Here is an 8,521-nt window from a genome sequence, read left to right as displayed (position 1 = left end):
TATGCTGTTTGATGCTCTGTATGTTGCTGGTGGCTCCTGGACCACGCGGTCCCCTCCTCTGCTCCGTGTCCTGCCCTGGGGGGACATGTGGTGGTGGAGACACGGGAATATCCCACGTGTGACCCTGCAAGGGGACTCCCGTGTCCCCAGCCCTTCCCTGAGCCCTGGGAGAAACCTCATACGGGATGTTTGGGATTATGTCATTGTCACACTATATTTGCAGGGCCTGGGGGAGGGAAGGGAGGGAAGGAATTATTTTGTGGACGTATAGGGTGGTTTAAGGCAGCAGCAACACATCCTGAAATCCCAGTGCTGGACGAGCTACAGCAACAAGCACGGGTGGGTCAGGGACCAGAGAGACCCCAATGGGCACCTCCCCGACACCCAGGGACCCGGGGGTGCCTTTGGGTGCAGCTCAGTTCATGTAAACAAGCACCCACGAGGAGGGAGCACAGAGACCTCCCCAAAATTTCCTGCCACGGAGGATTTCAATGCAGGATCGTGACCCAACTCCCTCCGTGCCCATGTACCCCAGAGACTATTTCAGGGCGTGAAACGGGGACAAGAAGCTTTTGGGACAGGACCCCTCTGCCCCTGAGCATTTTTTAGGGTCAAGCTTTTCTCTTTTAGTACTGCACACACGGAAGGACACGTGTGTGAATACATAAGCATCGCCATGCACCCCATACGGCTCCATCGAGGCTGTTGAGGGGGCACCCCCAATCCTATAGGATCCATATGGGATCACCATGCCCTTAATGTTGGTGGGGGGATTTGCTGGACACACAGCAGGAAGGAGATGGCCCCCCGGGCTGTGCAAATAAATAGACAGCAGCCTTTGCTTGCTGCCAAATAACCGGGGGCAGAGCCGGCTTTACGTCCGATCCCTGGCACAACACATGCCCCCCTCCCTCGGCTGCGATCCCAAAGGCTCATCCTTTGGGAATAATAGCGCAAGCCTCTTTGCCACCGTGCTGTCCGTGCCCGCCGCTGATGAGCTGATTAAAACCGAATGGGAAAGATTAAACTCGCCCCTCTGGGTACCCCTGGAGCCGCTCCAGCGGTGGGTGATGGAGACAAGATGCTCCTGGGTGGGATCAGCGGCTTCGCTCTGCCCTGTCCGTCTGTCCATCACGGGTCTGTCCACACTGGGTTGCTCCGTAGCCGGGAGGAACATTTCGAGCCTCCGTAATCTCCGCAAATCCCATCCCTGCGCTGCCATCCCGGCCCCTTTGAGGACGGTGGATTATCCGTGTCCGAGCTGCCACCTGGAGCCGGAGGAAACGGTGCCAGAAAAATCGGTTATGGGCAACGTTTCCTGGGAGGGCCCCCCCTCCTGGCCCTGGGTCAGCCCCAGGGGACACCCCCCCGATGTTTGACTTCATTTGAGCAGTTGTACGAAACAGCCACTGCTGCTCTAGATGTGGGACTTGGCAGCACAGCAGTCACAGCAGGAAAACGTGGGATTCCCTTGGATTTGAGCATTTCTGCAGCCTCGCCCCCAAATTTGGCCAAGCATTGGTTGGGACAGGGACATCGATGTCCCCAGAGTCACACCCGGGGAAGCAACGGGAGCGTGTGGAAATACATCAGGTGAACAGAGCCAACGGGACGGGGAATTTGCTTAAAAAAGAGGCTTTTTGAGTCAGAGAGAGTGACTGAAATGTCACTTAATGTCTTTGGAAGGCACAGGGTGGCATCGGAAAGCCCGGTCCTATCCACAAGACAAAGCTCCATCAGTGTCCTGGGTGGTGACATCTCCTGCCAGCCACCAAGTCACGTTAATATTTAGTCAATCGTTCTACAGACCTGCATTAATTACCCACCTGAGCTACATTTATTAATTACCCACCTGAGCTACATTTATTAATCACCCATCCAAGCAGCCTGGGCAGAGAGGAGATGCCTAAGGGAATAAATGGGGCAGAAGGAGTCAGGGCTGGGGCTGAGCTCCCCCTGGCCCCTCCTGCAGCCCTCACCAGGTATCTATAATATATCTATACATTTCTATAGTCTTCTATTATTCTGTAGGTGTGTTTAATACACAAGAGCGACTTACAACAAGGTGACTGCTCAGAATGTTGCACCTCCAGCCATGGGATGCACCCCGAAAGTTGATGTGCCCCAATATCTGCCCCTTCCTCCCCAAACTGCTGTGTCCCACCTTGCTTATTTTCTCTGGGGTGTTTTAAGGTGCCTACTTTGGGTGCTGGGTGGGAATGGGCAAAGATTGGGGGTCTGGATGGGAACAGGCAGAGATTTGGGGTGCTGCCTGGGAATGGAATGAGCAAAGATTTGGGGTGCTGGGTGGCAATGGGCAGGGATTTGGGGTACTGTATGAGAATAGGCAGAGATTTGGGGTGCTGGGTGGAAATGGGCAGAGATTTGGGGTGCTGGATGAGAACATGCAGAGATTTGGGGTGCTGCCTGGGAATGGGCAGAATTTAGGGTGCTGGGTGGGAACAGGCAGAGATTTGGGGTGCTGGGTGGGAATGGGCAGAGCTTTGGGATGCTGGATGGGAATGAGCAAAGATTTGGGGTGCTGGGTGGGAACAGGCAGAGATTTGGGGTGCTGAGTGGGAATGGGAAGAGCTTTGGGATGCTGGGTGGGAATGAGCAGAGGTTTGGGGTGCTGGATAAGAACATGCAGAGATTTGGGGTGCTGCCTGGGAATGGGCAGAATTTAGGGTGCTGGGTGGGAATGGGCAGAGATTTGGGATGCTGGGTGGGAACCAGCAAAGATTGGGGTCCTGGATGGGAACAGGCAGAGATTTAGGGTGCTGCCTGGGAACGGGCAGAGATTTGGGGTGCTGGGTGAGAATGAGAAGAGATTTGGGGTGCTGGGTGGAAATGGGCAGAGATTTGGGGTGCTGGATGAGAACATGCAGACATTTGGGGTGCTTCCTGGGAATGGGCAGAATTTAGGGTGCTGGGTGGGAACAGGCAGAGATTTGGGGTGCTGGGTGGGAACGGGTAGAGCTTTGGGATGCTGGGTGGGAATGAGGAAAGATTTGGGGTGCTGGGTGAGAATGGGTAGGGATTGGGGGTTCTGGATGAGAGCATGCAGAGATTTGGGGTGCTGGGTGGGAATGCGCAGAGGTTTGGGGTGCTGGGTGGGAACCAGCAAAGATTGGGGTCCTGGATGGGAACAGGCAGAGATTTAGGGTGCTGCCTGGGAATGGGCAGAGATTTGGGGTGCTGGGTGAGAATGAGCAGAGATTTGGGGTGCTGGGTGGAAATGGGCAGAGATTTGGGGTGCTGGATAAGAACATGCAGAGATTTGGGGTGCTGTGTGGGAATGGGCAGAGGTTTGGGATGCTGTCTGGGAATGGGTGGAAGTTTGGGGTGCTGGGTGGGAATGGGCAGAGCTTTGGGATGCTGGGTGGGAATGAGCAAAGATTTGGGGTGCTGGGTGGGAATGAGTAGGGATTTGGGGTGCTGGATAAGAACATGCAGACATTTGGGGTGCTGTGTGGGAATGCGCAGAGGTTTGGGATGCTGTCTGGGAATGGGTGGAAGTTTGGGGTGCTGGGTGGGAACAAGCAGAGGTTTGGGGTGCTGGGTGGGAACAGGCAGAGGTTTGGGGTGCTGTCTGGGAATGGGTGGAAGTTTGGGTGCTGGGTGGGAACAGGCAGAGGTTTGGGGTGCTGGGTGGGAACAGGCAGAGGTTTGGGATGCTGGATGGGAATAGGCAGAGGTTTGGGATGCTGGATGGGAACAGGCAGAGGTTTGGGGTGCTGTGTGGGAGGGCGCAGAGATATGAGGTGCTGCCTGGGCACGAGTAGAGATTTGGGGTGCTGCATTAGCACAGCAAGAAGAAGCAGCAGCTCCATGCAAACCCCGCCGCTCCCCAGCACCCCGATTTTGTTTACCCATGAGAAGCCCCCCAGATTCCTCGGGGGCGGCCAGAGCCCACTGGGATGTCAGCCCCAACGGGGGTTATTGAGCTGTCATATAGGCTACTATAGCTAGCTATAGGCATCTGGCCCTTAGGACCCCAAAACACCTCCCGGCGGACCCGCCACCAGAGGGCAGCGCGCCCCCATTTTTGGGCGCCGCTTCCCACAATGCAGCGAGCCGGGCCGGGGCTCCGCTCCGCTCCGCTCCGCTCCGCTCCGCACAGCGCGCTGCGGCCGCAGGGACCGCGCAGCCTCCGCAGCCCCGCAGGTAAGCGCGGCCCCGCGCCCAGCTCCCGTACTCCGGGTGCTTTAGTTTATTTGCCTTTGGTTTATTTTATTTGGGTTTATCTTGTTTTATTTTGATTTACTACGTTCGGTTTTCTTTTCTTTTCTTTTTTTCTTTTTTCTTTTCTTTTTAAAAATTGTATTTTTACTTTACTTTTATTTGGTTTATTTTATTTGGTTTATTTTATTTGGTTTATTTTATTTGGTTTATTTTATTTGGTTTATTTTATTTTGGTTTCGTTTATTTTATTTTGGTTTCTTTTTTATTTTTAAAATTTCCTTTTACTTTTCATTTCCTTTTTTATTTTACTATTTCTATTTTTACTTCTATTTCGTTTTATTTTATTTGTTTTCGTCTATTATTTTATTTTCTTTTTAAATTTTATATTTTTATTTTTCTATTTATTTCAATTCTTTTACTTTTCCTATATTTTTTTCCTATTTTAACTTATTTCTAATTGTTATCTTTCCTTTCTTCTCCTTTACAACCCCCCCCAGTCCATTGGGGGCACCTGGGGCTCAGCACCCTCCCCTGCCAGGATGGGAACCCCGCACCTCCCCCTTTCCCCACCCCATCCCGCACTGGGGTGTCCCTGGAGTGGGGGATTTGTGGAGCAGCATCAGCAGAGGGGCGACCCCTGGCTGGAGGGAGGGGGACACCCCCAAAGTCAAGGGAAACTTGTCCCCGTGGCTCTGGGGTGGCACCGTCTCCTCTCCAGTTCCTCTGGGATGGTGCAACAGAAATGAACGGTTAATGTGAAAGCAGCTGTTTGAACAGCGGGATCCTCTGCCCCTGGTGAAAGTTGCTTTTGAGTTTGGTCATTTGAGCCATGGGGGATGCCAGGAAAATTGGGCGCTTTGAAAAGGGCTTTTGAGCCCCAAGGAGGAATCCCAGCTGGGGGGAGAGCCCGGGGGGAATGGGTTTGGTGTCCCCTGAGGGGGGTATGGGGACTCCTCATGTGCCCATGGCTGCTGGGTTAGTGGTTCTTCATCGTTTGGTGTGGCTGCGTTAACTCCGCGTCCTGGGATGTCACCCAGGAGAGCAGAGGGCTTGGAGGAGTCGGGACACCCTGATCTTGCGTGGTTCCCCCTTCGTGTGATGGATCTGGAGGCGCTCAGGATTCACCAGCTCCCTCTAATTGTGTTTTGGGATGGTTGGTTGCTTAAAAATCTCAGCTTTGCACAGAAGCCCCCAGCCACAGCAGCATTAATGACACTTTTCTGTGCCAGGGAGGGAAGTTGGACGCAGGCTAAAGCAAATCAACTTGTATTTCATCATGCTGGGTTTGGGTTTCTTTGTTTTCCACCCTGGTCTGGGCAGCCTGGGCTCCCTACGGCCACAAATGTTTCCACGTCCAACATTCGTATTCAAAAAACTTCTGCTCCTTTCTACAAACCTCGCTCCCTATGGAAGCTGCTCCATCCTCTTCGTCCCACGGTGCTTTTCTTTTGGGTGTTTCTCCTCTTGGTCGACGTGGAAGGGGTTTTGCAGGGTTTTGCGGGGTTTCACAGGGTTTCTGCTCCAGCCCCGTCCCCCCGAAGCAGCTCAGGAGTGGGTGAAAGGTGCTGCAGACATGCAAGGTGCGAGCACTGACCTGGCAGCGGCTGCGCATCAGTCGGGCTGCGCGCTCTGCTGTGCAGCTCAGGAGGGAAAGGATGCTGGAAAAAAACAGGTAATTCATGTTATTTTTGTCCTGGGAAGGGCTGTAGGGAAAAAGAAAAAAGCCTTGAGATATTTCTCTACCCATCCCCACTGCTGGAGAGCTGGGTGACAGAATCAGAATGTTAGGGATTGGAAGGGACCTCAAAAGATCATCTAGTCCAATCCCCCAGATCATGACCATGAGCCAGCACTGGGCCCTTGTGGCCAGGAAGGCCAATGGGACCTGGGGTGGGTTAGAAGGGGGTGGTCAGTAGGTCAGAGAGGTTCTCCTGCCCCTCTGCTCTGCCCTGGGGAGACCACACCTGGAATCTTGTGTCCAGTTGTGGCCCCTCAGTTCCAGAAGGACAGGGAACTGCTGCAGAGAGTCCAGCGCAGCCACCAAGATGCTGAAGGGAGTGGAGCATCTCCCGTGTGAGGAAAGGCTGAGGGAGCTGGGGCTCTGGAGCTGGAGGAGAGGAGACTGAGGGGGGACTCATTCATGGGGATCAATATGGAAAGGGGCAGTGTCAGGAGGATGGAGCCAGGCTCTTCTGGGTGACAACCAATGATAGGACAAGGGGCAATGGGTACAAACTGGAACACAGGAGGTTCCACTGAAATTTGAGAAGAAACTTGTTTGGGGTGAGGGTGTCAGAGCCTGGCCCAGGCTGCCCAGGGAGGTTGTGGAGTCTCCTTCTCTGCAGACATTCAAACCCGCCTGGACACCTTCCTGTGGAACCTCAGCTGGGTGTTCCTGCTCCATGGGGGGATTGCACTGGATGAGCTTTCGAGATCTCTTCCAATCCCTGACGTTCTGGGATTCTGCGATTCTGTGATCATCCAGTCCAATCCCCGGTCGGGCAGCTGGAGCCCGGATCCACCCCACCGAGCACAGGAATTTGTCTTTCCAATGCAGGAACCGAGGGGGCTCCAGTGCTGGGGGGGCTGGTGCAGGTAATTTCTAGGAGACTGTAAATGGTCCCAAATTGTCTGCATGGAAATCTTGAGCATGATCCTGTGCAGTCCCAGAGATGCGGGGTGGGCACCATGTGCGGTGGTAGAACGCTGGCCCAGGTTGGGCAGAGAGGTGGTGGCTGAACCATCCCTGGAGACATCCCAGGCCAGGCTGGACGGGGCTCTGAGCAACCTGAGCTGGTGAAGATGTCCCTGCTCATGGCAGGGGTGGCACTGGGGGAGCTTTGAAGGTCCCTGCAACCCAAGCTATTCCATGATTCTATATGGAGGAGCGGCAAGATGTGTGAGATGTGGTCCTGCGCCATCCAGCTGATAGCAAACACCAGGGATGCTGGGGAAAGCAGAGTACTAGTGAAAAAACGCTAAAAGATCAGAATCAAATGGCACGCTGTGCCCTGATGTGCTCTTCCAAAATAAGTGGGAGCCCACTGACCCTGTAGCGATGGGCCCTGTAGCTTCTTCGGTGCAGTGATGCCAGCACAGAATCTGTGTCTGAGACTTAAAATCAGTGTAATTCGTCAAATAGATTCCATCATCTTTTGAGAAAGCAGATGAAACGGAGGTGCCAACATCTCAAGCACTGGTAGATCAGGAGAGAGGGATGACTTTTTTATGCACTGCACAGGTTCCCATCCATTACTCATAATATTTCCAGCACACAGGCTATATATATATGTATATATATATATTTTTACCACGTGTGCACCCGCATTTCCGTACAAACAAATGCATGGGAAGGAAAATCAGAGGGGATGGAGGAGCCCAGGTGGGTTTTTCCCCAGCAGGACCCGGTGTTCTCCAAGAGTCCCCTCCGGCTGATCCCAGTGACCAGGTTAGATGATGCTTTCTTTTCTCTGACATGGTTTTGACTTCTTTGTACCAATCTTCATGAAATGTGATCATCCCTGTAGAAACGTTTGATGTTTGTAGCAGATAAAGCCAAATGCAGGCAGTTGCTTTGATTTGGCTCAGTTTTGCTGAGTTTAAGGGGAGGCAGGAGGGGGTTTAGGCTGGAGATGGAGGAAGGATGTGGCACGTGTGTCCCTCGTGTCACGGTGACATCCTGCTCTGGGTTTTTTAGGAGAAATAAATCTCTGGGAACAGGCTCTTCCCAACTTTACTTTTGCCCAGAAAGCTGAATTAATCATCTCCAGCCAAAATCTGAAGGTGAGGGAACCTCTGCTCCTGTGTCACCAACATCAATTTTTGTGGCAGCTGTGATCGGATCACTGCGGATCCCAAAAAGGATTTTGCGGTGGTTGGAGTTAAAGGTTTAAGGTTGCGTCCTTCATCTCTTCCATTTGTCTTGTCTCACTTGAGAAGGAGGAAAGGGTTTCCAGTCCCACGTCAGTATTTGTCTTTATTACATCTGAGGTTGTTCTCTGGTGGGCTCTGGGAGCAGCTGGCTGGAAATGACCAAACAGAAGGTTTTATGGTGTGTGCTGCCTCGTAGCAGGACCAGGACACGGTCCTGGTGGCCTTTGGGACAGGAGGGGACAGGTGGACACTGGTGGCCGTCACGGGGGGTGGACACAGCTGCTGGCGGCTCCCACCCAGCCATGGCTCTTTTGGGATGGGCCATTTCTGGGGTTTCTTTCCCCAAAATCCTCTGGCTGTTCCCACAGAGGAGGTACTGGGATGTCCAGTGACAACCGGGGCAGAAGGAGGTGGTGGCATCTTCCTCGGCTGCTCTCTTGGGCCACACGTCACCTCCCTGCCC

General features: G+C 53.3%; 1 protein-coding gene across 1 annotated transcript in view; it reads left to right on the top strand.

Annotated features, from left to right (window-relative positions):
• The first annotated feature begins 4,103 nt into the window (after positions 1-4,103).
• EXTL3 (exostosin like glycosyltransferase 3) overlaps positions 4,104-8,521 on the top strand; it is a 159,470-nt gene continuing 155,052 nt past the window's right edge. The window contains exon 1 of the mRNA XM_065833539.2: positions 4,104-4,167. The gene's annotated coding sequence lies outside the window, so the exon portion shown is untranslated. The remainder of the gene's footprint in view (positions 4,168-8,521) is intronic.

The sequence above is a fragment of the Patagioenas fasciata genome, chromosome 3 (assembly GCF_037038585.1).
Source record: "Patagioenas fasciata isolate bPatFas1 chromosome 3, bPatFas1.hap1, whole genome shotgun sequence".
Taxonomy (NCBI): Eukaryota; Metazoa; Chordata; class Aves; order Columbiformes; family Columbidae; genus Patagioenas; species Patagioenas fasciata.
Note: the sequence above shows the minus strand (reverse complement) of the source record. Positions and strands in the feature narration are given on the sequence as shown.